The sequence below is a fragment of the Lepidochelys kempii genome, chromosome 12 (genome assembly GCF_965140265.1).
Source record: "Lepidochelys kempii isolate rLepKem1 chromosome 12, rLepKem1.hap2, whole genome shotgun sequence".
Taxonomy (NCBI): domain Eukaryota; kingdom Metazoa; phylum Chordata; order Testudines; family Cheloniidae; genus Lepidochelys; species Lepidochelys kempii.
This window is the reverse complement of record NC_133267.1, coordinates 1,991,022-2,006,928: the sequence shown is the minus strand read 5'-3', so window position 1 is coordinate 2,006,928 and position 15,907 is coordinate 1,991,022. Positions and strand designations below refer to the sequence as shown.

General features: G+C 48.1%; 1 protein-coding gene across 1 annotated transcript in view; it reads right to left on the bottom strand.

The window, feature by feature from the left end:
• Positions 1-356: 356 nt before the first annotated feature.
• PDPR (pyruvate dehydrogenase phosphatase regulatory subunit) overlaps positions 357-15,907 on the bottom strand; it is a 114,564-nt gene continuing 99,013 nt past the window's right edge. The window contains exons 19-20 of the transcript XR_012154441.1: positions 1,118-1,286; positions 357-427 (exon numbers count right to left, since the gene is read on the bottom strand). The gene's annotated coding sequence lies outside the window, so the exon portion shown is untranslated. The remainder of the gene's footprint in view (positions 428-1,117; positions 1,287-15,907) is intronic.

Here is a 15,907-nt window from a genome sequence, read left to right as displayed (position 1 = left end):
GGTCCCAGAAGCTGCTGGGACTGGGACAGGGATCCTCCACCTCCTGCCCTGGGGAGGCTGGAAGGTCTTCAGTGATCGGGCACGACGATGCCTCCTGCTGGAAATCGGGGCTTGGCTCCTGGGGCTGGTGCTTCCCACACAAGAAGCCCCAGAGCCACCCTGCCCAGCTCCCCTCCTGGGCGGAGTCACACCTGCCCAGCCGCATCCTGGGCCAGCTCCACTGGGCCCTGAGCTGCCTGCACTGCGAGCGGGTTTCCTCTGCCAGAAGGCTGGGCACTTCCACCTCCTGGCCTGGCCGGGAGCTGCTTCGCCGCCAGCGGGGATGGAGGGGCCCCTCTGCTCCTGGGGAAAATGGCAGCTGCTTCCCTCAGGCTCTGGGGCCACCTGCAGAGCCTTCTTCCTGAACATCCTCAGGATCCTGGCCATCCTGGACCCGAGTGGGGAGCAGGCGTGAGTCTGGGGTCAAGGCAGCCTCTCACTAATGGCCCTTTTTGGTCCCTCCCCATCCCTGCCCCAGCCAGAGCAGCTCCTCCTCCCCCCACAGGGGTGCAGGGAATGCAAGCTACACACACTGGCAGGAGTTCATTGCACGATCTGCTCCCAACGTCCCCCCTCATCATCCCTGGTGCTGCAATGCCCGGGGAGTCTCCTCCTTTTAGAGCAGTGGGGTCAGTCACAAAGACCATCCATCACTTTGGACAAGCAGACCCCTCTTGCCGTCCCAGGCTATTATCCTGTCCAGGCTAGAGAAGGACCAGATCCCAGGAGTCCGGACTTCTCCAGGAAACCATTCCCAAAGTCAAGGTCACAAAGTCCCTAGGCATAGGAAGCCCAGGACCCCCTCGTTTCCCATTGATTCCCATGCTCAGCTGCTCACAGGGTCTGGCCCAGCTCAGAGACTGTCAGCCTGGGGAGCAGTCTCCCACAAGGGAAGGGCTGGGCACCCCATGGCTGGAACATTTCCAAACACTGGAGAAGCCCCTGCTCGGTCTGAAGGCGAGGGGCTCCTGGGGGCTGTTTGCAAATCCAATCTCCTTTGGGAGAGATTCTCTTCCCCTGTTTCTGCCTCTCCCCAGACAGACAGGGGATGCCACCGAGGAACCCTAATGCCACTCACTTGCTCTAGGTGATGGAGAGATGGATGGCAGATGTTCAGGGTTGCCAGCTGTCCTCTGCTCACCCTCCTCTGCACTCCCCAAGCCCAAGGCAGGCTGGAGAGGGTGGTGACCTGAAGAGTTATCCTGCCCAGCCAGCAGGCAGGGTGATGACACTGGGCGATCAACTGGCTGTGAAAAGAAGAGTCTGTCTTATTGCCACGGGACTGAGAAACTTGGCCAGCAGCAGGGGGTGCAGAACACTGCCCTCATGCGGGGGTGACAGTGCCTCCCAGCTCCTGCCATCCTGCCACTTTACACACCTGCATGAAGCCTCCCACCCCCCTGGGCTGTGGGGACTGGGACCCCAACCCTACTGATGGGAAACAGGCCTTGGGAGGGGAAGCTCCTGGCTCAGGGTCACCACATGTGTCAGAGCCAGGAATGGGACCCAGCAGTCCTTACTTCCAGGCCTCTTCACTAGCCATTGCTGCACACTGCTTCCCACAGCTGGCAATTACAACCAGGCCCTCATGTCCGGTTCCCCCTGCCTTTGAGAGGGACAGTGCTTTGCTGCAGTGACCGGACCAGGGCATTGGGAGGCAGGACTCCTGGGTTCCATTGCTGGTTTTCCTACTGACCTGTGGGACTTTGGGCAAATTGCTCCCCCTCTCTATGGCTCAGTGGGACTCACATCCCTGGATGGGCTTTAAAAAAAGACAATGGTTAAAATTTGGCTCCGACCATTTCTTGTTTTCATTTTAGCAAAATTTAGAATTCCTTGGTGCTCAACACCTTGAAACATCCCTATCTCCTTCGCAGAGGGCTTTAACGCCCCTTATCTCACCCAGGCTCACCTGGAGTTAGAGAATTGTCCCTCTTCCCACTGGACAGATGGGATCCTGAGGTACAGAGAAGGGAAGTGACCTACCCAAGGTCCCCCACACAAGGCGGTGGCAGAGCCAGAAAGAGAAGCCACCAGTCCTGACTCCTGTTCTAACTAACAGACAACAAACCCACAAGAGGCAGGGAGAGAGCCCAGTAATCCAGATGCGGGGAAAATTTTCATGGAAACAGTTTTCTGTCAGAAAAGCCAATTGAGGCTAAACTGGTTTGTTTCTTGAAATCATAACAAGTTGGAAGAAAATTTTTTGCAAAAATATGTAGTTGCAAAACAAAAGCATCCCCTGTTTGTCACAGTGTGTTAAATTGTCTCGTCGTACACAAAGAGGAGACACTGTGATCTAGAAAATTAGATGAGGTGCGTCAGTCTGAGCTAAGTAGCTGCTGCTCTTAGCAATTTCAAAATAATAAAATACAAATAAAATAGAATCTTTCAGCTATTATATTATGTCATAATCTGATACAACTCAATGTGATAAAACACCTCATATTCTGCACTGCGACTAGTGACACTCTCCAATGGATCCCCATCCTCCACCCCCTGTGAGGTAGGGAGGAGAGGATTGTTACCCCTACTTGACAGTGGGAGAAACCAAGGCTGAGTAAGGAAAATTGACTTGTCTTAGGTCATACAGCCAGTGAGTACCAGAGTTGGGAACAGGACCCAGGAGTTCTGACTTTCAAACTAACCATCACATCTTGACTTTCATACATTGAATGATGAGAAGAAAGTGCTCTCAAATGAGTTATAGACCAACAACGGTTCATAGTAATTATTCAGCAAGTATTGTAGGTGAACTCAAATGATAGAGAGAATCATGAACTGCTCAGAGACAATGATTGGAGAAAAGAATGAAAATTAGTCAAACATATCATTGGTTATGACTTATTTGCTTGGTCTAAAAAGAGAACAACAAGGACCTGTCTCCTCCACGTCAATAGCCCCCTGCTCAGCCAATCAGGGATAGCTCAGTGGTTTGAGCTTTGGCCTGCTAAACCTAGGGTTGTGAGTTCAATCCTTGAGGGGGCCATTTAGGGATATGGGGCAAAAATTGGGGATTGGTCCTGCTTTGAGCAGGGGGTTGGACTAGATGACCTCCTGAGGTCCCTTCCAACCCTGATATTCTATGATTCTATGATTGAGACTTTAAGGGTCAGGAAGCTGAGGGTTCTCAAATAGCTCAAAGAATGTCCCAGGTCATTGGAGGGGATCTCTCAGAGCCAGCCACACCTCTTTGTGAGTTGGAGAGGACACCCCCCCATACACCCCTTCCTGGTGGTGGGAGGGAAGCAGGAGAAAAGAACAAAAGAAGCAAGAAAAGAAGAGAAAGGCGGGCAGGACAGAGGACAAGGGAAAACTAAAAGGAGAAACCCCAATGTCCTCAGTGATTCTAAGGGACAAAGTCCTAGGTGGGGAATAAAATTCTGCCACCTCAGTCTAGTGTTTTCCATGCCTAGAATTCAGCTGGCACGAGACGGATCACACTAAACAGGTTCCAAACCTCTCAGAGGCTCTTACCTTCTAAACAGGGACATCTGTTTTCTAGTAAAATCAGTAAAAGGAAAGGAGAAAACGTCAAAGAGTTTCCTCCTCACGCTCACGTACGTGAAAGTGAATTCTCTCTCAGGCCTCAAGGAGAGACCTCGAGAAGGAGACTTGCTGCGGCAGAGCCACAGGGGTCTCTGAGGTTGCCCCTGTCCTGCACCCCTGTCCTGCCTGGCTGATGTCAGGGTCTCGTGTGAGGTCATCACCTCCCCACCACCTTTGACCAATAGGCTGAGGTCCTGCCAAAGGCCCTTGTGATGTCACTGCCACACCCACCCTTCCCCTGCAGGGCTGATGTCCTGCCCCTGGCCAGCCCGTTTGGATGTTTGAGCTGCTCCCACTGGATCACCCCCCTCAATGACTGTTCATTCTGGGGATCAAGCAGGCTACACAGTAAAACATCAGAGGCTGCTCCCCAGGCCACTCAGTTTTTCATATATTCGTCGACCTTATTGCCAGAAGGGACCATTACAGCATCTAATCTGACCCCTGCATATCCTAGGCCTCCTGTATGTCAGAATAGCTGTTTTCTTGACTAAAGCATCTTCCAGAAAGGCATGTAGTCTTCATTAGGAGACACCAGGAGATGGTGGAGAATCCATCAGTTCTCTTGGTAGTTTGTTCCAATGATGAATCACCCACTTACAAATCTGGATCTTATTCTAATGAGAATTTTTCTTATTTCTGCTTTCAGCTATAGGGTCTTGTTATTGCCTCTCTCTGCTTGACAAAAGACCCCTTTCCTACTCAACATTTTCTCTCCATGACGTCAAGCAACTCACCTCTCAATCTTCTTTTGTATAAACTAACCAGATTGAGCTTTTTCAATGTCTCACTATAAGGCAGCATCTCCATCACTCAAAGATGAAACTTTTCATAGATTCATAGATACTAAGGTCAGAAGGGACCATTATGATCATCTAGTCTGACCTCCTGCACAACGCAGGCCACAGAATCTCACCCACCCTGCGAAAATCTCATCCATCTCATCCATCCTGCGAAAAACCTCTCACCTATGTCTGAGCTACTGAAGTCCTCAAGTCGTGGTTTAAAGACTTCAAGGAGCAGAGAATCCTCCAGCAAGTGACCTGTGCCCCATGCTACAGAGGTAGGTGAAAAACCTCCACGGCCTCTTCCAATCTGCCCCAGAGGAAAATTCCTTCCCGACCCCAAATATGGCGATCAGCTAAACCCTGAGCATATGGGCAAGATTCACCAGCCAGATACCCAGGAAAGAATTTTCTGTAGTAACTCAGATCCCACCCCATCTAACATCCCATCACAGGCCATTGGGCCTATTTACCATGAATATTTAAAGATCAATTAATTACCAATATCATGTTATTCCATCATACCATCTCCTCCATAAACTTATCGAGTTTAATCTTAAAGCCAAATAGGTCTTTTGCCCCCACTACTTCCCTTTTCTGTACCCTCTCCAGTTTTCTAACTTAATTTTCAAAACGTGGACACAAGAACTGGATTCAATATTCCAGTATCAGTCTCACCAATGCTGGATCACCTCCCTTTCCATTCTCACTACTCTATCCATCCAAGGATGGCTTTAACTTTTTACCACAGCTTCTCACTGACAGCTCCTGTTGAGCGATTTATCCACTATGGCCCCTAAATCCTTTTGAAAGTAGGGTGACCAGTCAGCAAGTGTGAAAAATCGGGTTGGGGTGGGGGGTACTAGGCACCTATATAAGACAAAGCCCCCAAAAATCAGGACTGTCCCTATAAAATCGGGACATCTGGTAACCCTATTTGAAAGTCACTGCTTTCCAGGGCAGAGTCCCCCATTCTGTAAGTGCGGCCTGACTCCTTTGTTCCCAGATGTATGGGTGTGCATATGGCTTTATTAACACCTAATTATTTAGTAAGTATTTTAGAAGAACTAGACCATTAGAGAAAGAATCATAAACTGCTCAGAGACAATGAATGGAGAGAAGCAGCAAGAGTAATCAAATACATGCTTGGTTATGACTTATTTCCTTGGTCTTAAAAGAGAAAAAAAGGACTTGAGTCTCCTCCCTGTCAATAGCCCCGTGCTCACCCATCAGCGATGAGACTCTGAGAGGGGGAGGCTGAGGATTCTCACCATATGCCCCAAAAGATGGCACAGGTCAGCACTGGAGGGGATAAACCTCTCCGAGACTCTTACCTTCTGAACAGGGATGGCTGTTTTTTAATGAAATCAGTAAAAAGAAAGGAAAAAACTCTGAAGAGGGTCCTCCTCATGCTCATGTACGTGAAAGTGAATTCTCTCTCAGTCCTCAAGGAGAGACCTCGAGAAGGAGACTTGCTGAGGCAAACCCACAGGGGTCTCCGAGGTTGCCCTCGTCCTGCACCCCTGTCCTGCCTGGCTGATGTCAGAGTCTCTCTGTGAGGTCATCACCTCCCCACCACCTTTGACCAATAGGCTGAGGTCCTGCCAAAGGCCCTTGTGATGTCACTGCCACACCCACCCCTCCCTGGCAGGGCTGATGTCCTGCCCCTGGCTAGCCACTTTGGATGCTTGAGCTACTCCCTGTGGATCAACCCACTTAATGACTGTTTGTTCTAGGAAATAAGCCGGCTACACAGTAAAACATCAGAAGCTGTTCCCCAGGCCCACTCAGTTTTTCATAAATTAGTAGACTTTATGGCCAGAAAAGACAATTAGAGCATCTAACCTGACCTCCCTGCATTTCACAGGGATCCTGTATATCAGAATAGCTGTTTTCTTGACTAAAGCATCTTCCAGAAAGGCATTAGAAGATATCAGGAGATGGTGGAGAACCCGCCACTTCCCCTTGTAGTTTGTTCCTTTTCTGACTCATCCTCACTGTTGAATATTTGTGCCTTATTTCTAATATGAATTGGTCTCTTTTCAGCTTCCAGTCATTGGGTCTTGTTATGCCTTTTTTTGATATATTAAAGAGCCCTTTAATACCTGATATTTTCTCTCCATTAAGGCACGTCAACACTTCAAGGAAGTCACCTTCTTTTTCTAAACTAAACAGATTGAGCTCTTTCAATTGCTCACTAGAAGGCATTTTTCTCCAGCCCTCAAAACATTTTGTGGCTCTTTGCTGCCCCATCTCCAATTTTTCAACATCTTTTTCAAACTTGGACACCAAAACTGTAGGCAGTCTTCCGATCTCAGTCTCACTGATACTGTGTCACCTCCCTGTCCTACTCATGGCTCTGCTCCTACGTCTAATGATGGCTTTAGCCCTGTTCTCCACAGCATCACACTGGGAGCTCATGTCGAAGGGCTTGCCCAGTATGGTCCCCAAATCCCCTTCAGTCTCACTGCTTTCCTGGATACACTTCCCCATTCTGTAGGTGTGACCTGCATGCTTTGTTGATAGGTATAGGACCTTGCATTTGGCTCTGTTCAAACTTGTTTTGTTTCATAGAATCATAGAATATCAGGGTTGGAAAGGACCCCAGAAGGTCATCTAGTCCAACCCCCTGCTCAAAGCAGGACCAATTCCCAGTTAAATCATCCCAGCCAGGGCTTTGTCAAGCCTGACCTTAAAAACCTCTAAGGAAGGAGATTCTACCACCTCCCTAGGTAACGCATTCCAGTGTTTCACCACCCTCTTAGTGAAAAAGTTTTTCCTAATATCCAATCTAAACCTCCCCCACTGCAGCTTGAATGTTTGAATGGGTCCAGCTTACCAAGGGATCCGGATCGCTCTGTATCACTGCCCTGTCCCCATCATTAATTACCACTCTGCAAGTATTTTGTCAGGCACCAATGTTCTCAGCAGTGATTTTATATTGGCTTCCAGTTCATTGATAGTGATTGTTTTCAAGAAAAAGTCCTTGACAGCCTCTTCAGATCCCTAGTGCCCACTACCTGCTCCCCACAGCACAGCGAGAAAAGGCCATCCAGCCCAGCTGTTACATAGGGGTGTGTTGTTATTGACATGAACTGTGACCATATAGCTCATTGTTGCAACCAAGGTCCTATAGTTGCACCAAATCTTGTACAAAGAAGGTCAAGTAAGGTGTCTAAGGAAAGGTTGTAATTTGCTGGTTATGATTATACTATCTGTATGTGTGTGTCATTTTTGTATTTGAAGTTATGAATATTGGTTATGTACTTGTATCTCAATGTGTTTGATTCTAAGTAGCATCAGTGAAGCATTTGGTCAGCTTCTTGAGAAAGGACTAGTCTCAGTAAGTGTCCAATCAAGAAACAGTTAACTGACAGTGGACTTTGGGAGATGCCAAACCACATCCGAGCTTTCCTGGGAACATTCAAACTAACGTAAACAATGGCATCGGCCTGCAAAAAGCTGAATCATTCATGGACATGTGACTTGCCTAGGTGGCTACAAACTCCATCTTGTTGCTGTGATTTTGCAAACAAGAACAAAGGGGTTTCCGCCCACAAGAGAGAGACTATAAAAGGCCCTGGAAGCCCCTCCATTTTATCTTCATCTGGCTCAAGAGATGGCCTCTCCACCCCAAAGAGATGCCTGAAACAAACTGGAACAAAGGACAGTAACTACAGGGGTGGGAGTGATTGCTGGACCCAGGCCATAAACTACAATGTTGGTCTGAAAAGGATTGGGCCCAGACTAGGAAGGAGACCAGTCTGTTAAAGAAGCTGATTGGAACAGCTCAGAAGGTGAGATTTACCTGTATTCAGTTTCCTACTGTATTAGGCTTAGACTTGTGTGTTTTGTTTTATTTTGCTTGGTAACTTACTTTGTTCTGTCTGTTATTACTTGGAATCAGTTAAATCCTACTTTTTATACTTAATAAAATCACTTTTTCTTTTTAATTAACCCAGAGTAAGTAATTAATACCTGGGGGAGCAAACAGCTGTGGATATCTCTCCATCAGCGTTATAAAGGGCAGACAATTTATGAGTTTACCCTGTATAAGCTTTATACAGAGTAAAACGGATTTATTTGGGGTTTAGGCTCCCAGAAAGACTGAATACTGGGTGCTGGGAAAGTTCCTGTTAACTGAGAAGCCCTTGAGCTAAGTGAATCTTAGTTTTTGTGTACTGCAGGGGGGCATGGCCCAACCCCTTGGTCTGTGCTGAAGCTGGCTGGTGTGATTAGCTCAGCAAGACAGAAGTGGAGGGAAGCTTTTTCTGGCAGAGGGGTTTGTTCTCAGTGGTATTCCAGCACATCTAGTGACAGTCCTGAGGGAGTTTCTGTGACCCAACCCATCACAAGGGGCTAAGCACAGAACAAACACATGCTTAGGAGTAGTGTTGTCCATAGGCTCTGAACAACATGTGGAAGTCAGCAGCTTACAAATGGGCTACAGACCTAGAGTGCAGACAGGCCCCAACTGTGTCTCAGTCTCTGTGATGCTCTGTACCTCGGGGGAACACCCTGCACCCCCAAGTTCATCCTTATAATATGATTGTGTTATGTCCAATGCAAAGTTTGTCATGGCAGGTGTCTTCGGAAGGCTCATGACGCACTGAGCATTGTTGTTATTGTAATGTTATAGGCTGTAATTTCATGTATATAGTTATGAGGCTGAAAATGTGTCCCCATGGCTTAAAACATGCCCAGTCAAAACTCTGCAGGCGCAGAGGCCCAGGCAAAACTCTCCAAGAGCAGAGGGGCAGTTCACGCCTCATCAGGGCAAGTATGGGACAAACCCAGCCCAGCCCCACAGAACAAAGGACACTGGCTTAGGCAGCAACAAAGGATCTGTTGGACTCTCAAGTGAGTAACCCTCCTTCCCTTGGTCAGTTTGGGACTACGATGAGGTAATGCTCACCTGACTGTGAAGGTGCGGGGGCGGGGGATGGGGTGGCAAAGCCAAGAGGGAATAAAGGACATGATAAAAGGGAGAGACGTTTGCTATGCTCTCTCTCTCTTCCACCTCCATCTACAGACATCACCACCAAGCAACTGAAGGGCTGATCAAAGGGGAGAGTCTGGCTGAAGGGCAACCAGCCAGCCTGTGGTGAGAAGCATCTAAGTTTGTAAGGGCACTGAAAGTGTTAAGATCAGCTTAGAATGTATTTTGCTTTTATTTCATTTGATCAAATCTGACTTGTTGTGCTTTGTTACGAATTATACCTTATAGGACACGCTCACAACTGCTGCGAATTATACCTGGTAGGACACGCACACAAATTCTGTGAATTATACCTGATAGGTCACGCACAAAACTGCTGCGAATTATACCTGATAGGTCACGCACAGTTCGAATCTAGGCTGAGGCACATGAACAAAGTCCACAACTGCAGAGTTCCTAAAAAACACCAAGTTTATTACGCTTGAGCGTGGTGCCCCCTTGCTAGCCAGGAGGGGACCCCCGAATACAGATTATACAAAGGTTATATATCTCTTAGCAAAGCATGTTGCCCTCGTGCATTGGAAACCTTAGCCAATAAACAAACCCTTTTCTTATCTACCACCTATCCCTGCTTGGTGCATTCCTCGTGCTAAATTAGTATGTTAATTACACAGCATGGTCCTAAAGCAATGCATCAGTAACTTTTATTATCAGGATGGGAGGCCTCAGATCAAAGGCCAGGAGATAGGGAGTTAGGGACAGACAAAGAACAGATACCGGGAGTCAAGGCAGGCTGGAGACAAGGAGGAGGATTTTCACAGGAATGCAGTATCTAAGGAACACTCCTCCTGGTGCATGATGTACTTGCTTTTAGACAATGGTGGGCCCCAAACCAAAATGGAGTCACATGTGCTAACTTTTCCTTAACAGCTTTGACTTATAATCACTTAAAATCTATCTTTTGTAGTTAATAAATTTGTTTGTTTATTCTATGGCTATTCAAGGGGTTGGAATTCAACTGCACCTAGCCCAGGTTATGCAATTCCCCAGGTGAAGGGAATAATTGCAGGGGTCGCGTGACAAGGAGCAGCATGAGACTAGGACCCAGGCCTGCTGGGAGATATAAGGGCAGCATGTGCTCAGCCAGGAGAGAAACCCCAGTGGGAGCAGGCCTTGGAGGGGCTTGGATAGTCCTTTAACGGTCAGGCACAAGTCAGGAAGGGGCTACCCTGAGCACATAGGATAAGGCCTGAAGAGGGAAAGACAGGGAGGTGTAGGTAATGGGGCAGAGAGTCCAATTCGTTTAGGGTCCCAGGGCCAGACACCCACAGGTGAAGGTGATTGGCGGGGCTGATGTCCTTCTTCCCCAGGACAGATTTAATAGTGGAGAAAACTGATGCCATAAGCGGGAAGTGAGTGAACCCCAAGGTCACCCAGTGAGTTTGTATCACAAATGCATACTTGGAAGGGTACAGTGGAAACATGGATTTTCCAGTCTCCACTTCTAGGAGTCCCCAGGGCTAAGATAAAACCCCTGCTGCTCCTCCGCATTATACTCACTTCCAAGATGTGCTGGAGTTTGTCTGTGCTGGGGGTTTCTTTAAGCAGGCTCTTCAGCATGGCATCCATGTTCTCTGCACAAGCCTTGTTAAGAGCCTGCCAGTGGAGGTAGACTATGGGTCAGGGTTATGGAACCTGTGTCTATGCCTGCCAGGGTGACAGCTGGCTCTGTACTCCTTGCCCAGAGTAGCTCTCTGCATAGGGCCTGGTGCACAGCAGGGTATGGAACAGACAAGCTGCTAGAGATGACAGAGACCTGGAACCAAGGCACATTCCTCCTTTAGAGAGGGGGAAAGTGAAGCACTGCGTGTGAGTGGGACCTGGCCGATTTGGCTGAGAGTCTGAATAATCGCTACAGTGCAAATATAAAAGCGATTAAGTGTCAGAAGACCATTCTTCAGGGCATTGGAGAGTTTAGGCCTGACCAGAAAAGGTGTAGTACATGGCATAAACCAGTATATGCTCTGCTACCTCACTGCTCTTGGAGTCAGGGGTATGTCTCTTGTACAGAGGTTAGAGGATCTTTCTCTCAGACACACAACTGTCAGTGGTTTGGAACAGAAACCCACTCTGTAATTTTGCTCACTGACCCTGCCACAAACTCCACCCTTCAACCATTGTGGGCCAGGACCAGGAACACCCTCCCAATGTCATGTCTACGTGGACCTGTCCACCTGCACATTGCCACTGGCACATGCATTGGTGCTGGCTCTGTGACGTGCGCTGGATGAACCACCCTCCTGGCCCACATATCCTGCTCCCTGCTCCTCTCTCTTCATCCAGGAGACCCTAAAGGAGTCTCTCTACATGGACCGTGTCCCTCTCTTCTTTGGCTCTTTTGAAAGCAAGGTGCTCTTTGCACCTCCTTCCCCATATCTCCAAAAGCTCCTCATACTCCTTTTGGCCTGCTGCTGGCCACTCGTAGCACCCTCACTCCCAGGCAGCAGGCTTGGCCCAGCAGGTGTGGAAGTGTCTCCCAAATAAATAAAACAGAGGGTATATTCATTGTATTGGCTATGGGGAAAGTGATATATCTTGACTTTAGCAAAGCTTTTGATACAGTCTCCCACCGTATTCTTGCCAGCAAGATAAAAAAGTTTGGATTGTATGAATGAACTATAAGGTGGATAGAAAACTGGCTGATTGTTGGGCTCAACAGGTAGTGATCAATGGCTCCATGTCTAGTTGGCAGCCGGTATCAAGTGGAGTGCCGCAGGGGTCGGTCCTGAGGCCGGTTTTGTTCAACATCTTTATCAATGATCTGGATGATGGGATGGATTGCACCCTCAGCAAGTTCACAGATGACATAACGCTGGGGGGAGAGGTAGATACACTGGAGGGTAGGGATAGGGTCCAGAGTGACCTAGACAAATTGGAGGATTGGGACAAAAGAAATCAGATGAGGTTCAACAAGGACAAGAGTCCTGCACTTAGGACGGAAGAATCCCATGCACCGCTATAGGCTGGGGACCGACTGGCTAAGCAGCAGTTCTGCAGAAAAGGACCTGGGGATTATAGTGGACAAGAAGCTGGATATGAGTCAGCAGCGTGCCCTTGTTTCCAAGAAGGCAAATGGAATATTGGGCTGTATTAGTAGGAGCACTGCCAGCTGATCAAGGTGTTAGGCAAAAAGATTCTTTTCCCCAAGAATCAGGCAAGCACAGACAATACTGAAGGGGGTTTATTCATGGCACCGGGAAGACTGACAAGCAGCTTCAAAAATATGGTGCCATAGTGGCCAGTTACATACGTTCTTTTATTAATTGATTTGCATTTATTTGTACATACAGAGACAGACATTGTTACAAGTCAAGAGAGCACCCTAAACAAAGATAAAAATAAGAGCAGTACGTACATACAGAGGTCATCCTAATTCCATGAAACATCTATGGCTACCTTGCAGGGGAAGGAGTCAGGGTGGGGCGGGATAGGGATGAGTGCTAATAGATATCTGGTGGGCTGTGAAGGGAGAGTTTGTCCTGTTTTAAGAACTGAGTTACTGGGCAGGCATGACCATACAAGCGTATCAATTGTTTACAGTTGTCAGTGTCCTTGCTACTGAATGCTTATTGAAACATTTCTGCTTGTTCTGCAGTTTTTGTTTTAGCTGTTAGATAAATTTTAACTCTTTCCTGACAGAGTGAAGTGATTATTCCCCTCTATTCAGCACTGGTGAGACCACACCTGGAGTACTGAGTCCAGTTTTGGTCCCCCCACTACAGAAGGGACGTGGACAAATTGGAAAGAGTCCAGCGGAGGGCAAGGAAAACGATTAGGGGGCTGGGGCACATGACTTACGAGGAGAGCCTGAGGAAACTGGGGTTATTTAGTCTGCAGAAGAGAAGAATGAGGGGGGATTTGATAGCAGCCTTCAAACACCTGAAGGGGCGTTCCAAAGAGGATGGAGCTCGGCTGTACTCAGCCGTGGCAGATGACTGAACAAGAAGCAATAGTCTCAAGTTGCAGTGGGGGAGGTCTAGGTTGGATATTAGGAAACACTATTTCACTAGGAGGGTGGTGAAGCACTGAAATGGGTTACCCAGGGAGGTGGTGGAATCTCCTTCCTTAGAGGTTTTTAAGGTCAGGCTTGACAAAGCCCTGGCTGGGATGATTTAGTTGGGGACTGGTCCTGCTTTGAGCAGGGGGTTGGACTAGATGACCTCCTGGGGTCCCTTCCAATCCTGAGATTCTATGATTCTATGATTGTATTGCCATCGGGGAGGGATCAGAGAAAGAATTCCCCACTTTGTTTTCTGTCTGTCCACAAGGCCACACTTTGCACCATTTTGGAATGCTTCTATATCACTCTTTCATAAATTCTCACGTACACTCAATCTCACTTCTGCCCTTGAAAGATTCACAGATGTACACACACCCCCTGTGCAGGTGTGTAACACTGATTTTTACTTTAAATCAATAATAAAAATAAGAAGCTGGATCTGACTGATGCTTGGTAGCCGTTAACAGTATGGGAAGCTATAACTCCAAGTTTCTTTCCCCTCTATTTGGACTTGTGATGTGGAATACAAACCCCACACTGGGCAACAAAGGGTTAAGGAGCTGCTCTGGCCTCATCCAGCCCCACCCCAACACACCTGCAGGGGATGCACAGACTGGGGAAGAATTTAAAAGGGAGCAGAACAGCCCACTTGTGGGCAGACCAGGCAAAAGAAAGGACTTCTATCTTGAAGGCCATGAGGGAAGGCAGGATCTCAGCAACTGCCTGAATGTCCCTCCCTGAGAGAAGGGAGGACCTGCTTCTGTTATACCCAGAGAGGGAGGCATTTCCCCCTAGAATCATAGAATCATAGAATATCAGGGTTGGAAGGGACCCCAGAAGGTCATCTAGTCCAACCCCCTGCTCAAAGCAGGACCAATTCCCAGTTAAATCATCCCAGCCAGGGCTTTGTCAAGCCTGACCTTAAAAACCTCTAAGGAAGGAGATTCTACCACCTCCCTAGGTAACGCATTCCAGTGTTTCACCACCCTCTTACTGAAAAAGTTTTTCCTAATATCCAATCTAAACCTCCCCCACTGCAACTTGAGACCATTACTCCTCGTTCTGTCATCTGCTACCATTGAGAACAGTCTAGAGCCATCCTCTTTGGAACCCCCTTTCAGGTAGTTGAAAGCAGCTATCAAATCCCCCCTCATTCTTCTCTTCTGCAGGCTAAACAATCCCAGCTCCCTCAGCCTCTCCTCATAACTCATGTGTTCCAGTCCCCTCATCATTTTTGTTGCCCTTCGCTGGACTCTCTCCAATTTATCCACATCCTTCTTGAAGTGTGGGGCCCAAAACTGGACACAGTACTCCAGATGAGGCCTCACCAATGTCGAATAGAGGGGAACGATCACGTCCCTCGATCTGCTCGCTATGCCCCTACTTATACATCCCAAAATGCCATTGGCCTTCTTGGCAACAAGGGCACACTGCTGACTCATATCCAGCTTCTCGTCCACTGTCACCCCTAGGTCCTTTTCCGCAGAACTGCTGCCTAGCCATTCGGTCCCTAGTCTGTAGCTGTGCATTGGGTTCTTCCGTCCTAAGTGCAGGACCCTGCACTTATCCTTATTGAACCTCATCAGATTCCTTTTGGCCCAATCTTCCAATTGGTCTAGGTCCTTCTGTATCCTATCCCTCCCCTCCAGCGTATCTACCACTCCTCCCAGTTTAGTATCATCCGCAAATTTGCTGAGAGTGCAATCCACACCATCCTCCAGATCATTTATGAAGATATTGAATAAAACCGGCCCCAGGACCGACCCTTGGGGCACTCCACTTGATACCGGCTGCCAACTAGATATGGAGCCATTGATCACTACCCGTTGAGCCCGACAATCTAGCCAGCTTTCTACCCACCTTATAGTGCATTCATCCAGCCCATACTTCCTTAACTTGCTGACAAGAATACTATGGGAGACCGTGTCAAAAGCTTTGCTAAAGTCAAGAAACAATACATCCACTGCTTTCCCTCATGCCTACTAACCAGTTTTTTGGGTATTGAATCCCTGGCTTCTTTTTATTGACTATCCTGGAAGGGGAGAAGCTTGGAACTGACCTGGCTGGAGGGAGCAGTATGTATGTACTGTATGTAAGGGAGCAGTATGACTGCTCAGACCTCCGGTACGAAACTGCAGAAAAACCTGAGTGTCTCTGGATTAAGTTTAGAAGTGTGTGCAACAAGAGTGATGTAGTGGTGGGAGTCTGCTATAGACCACCGGACCAGGGGGATGAGGTAGATGAGGCTTTCTTCCGGCAGCTCGCGGAAGCTACTAGATCGCATGCCCTGATTCTCATGGGTGACTTTAATTTTCCTGATATCTGCTGGGAGAGCAATACAGCGGTGCATAGACAATCCAGGAAGTTTTTGGAAAGCGTAGGGGACAATTTCCTGGCACAAGTGCTAGAGGAGCCAACTGGGGGGGGCGCTTTTCTTGACCTGCTGCTCACAAACCGGATAGAATTAGTGGGGGAAGCAAAAGTGGATGGGAATCTGGGAGGCAGTGACCATGAGTTGGTTGAGTTCAGGATCCT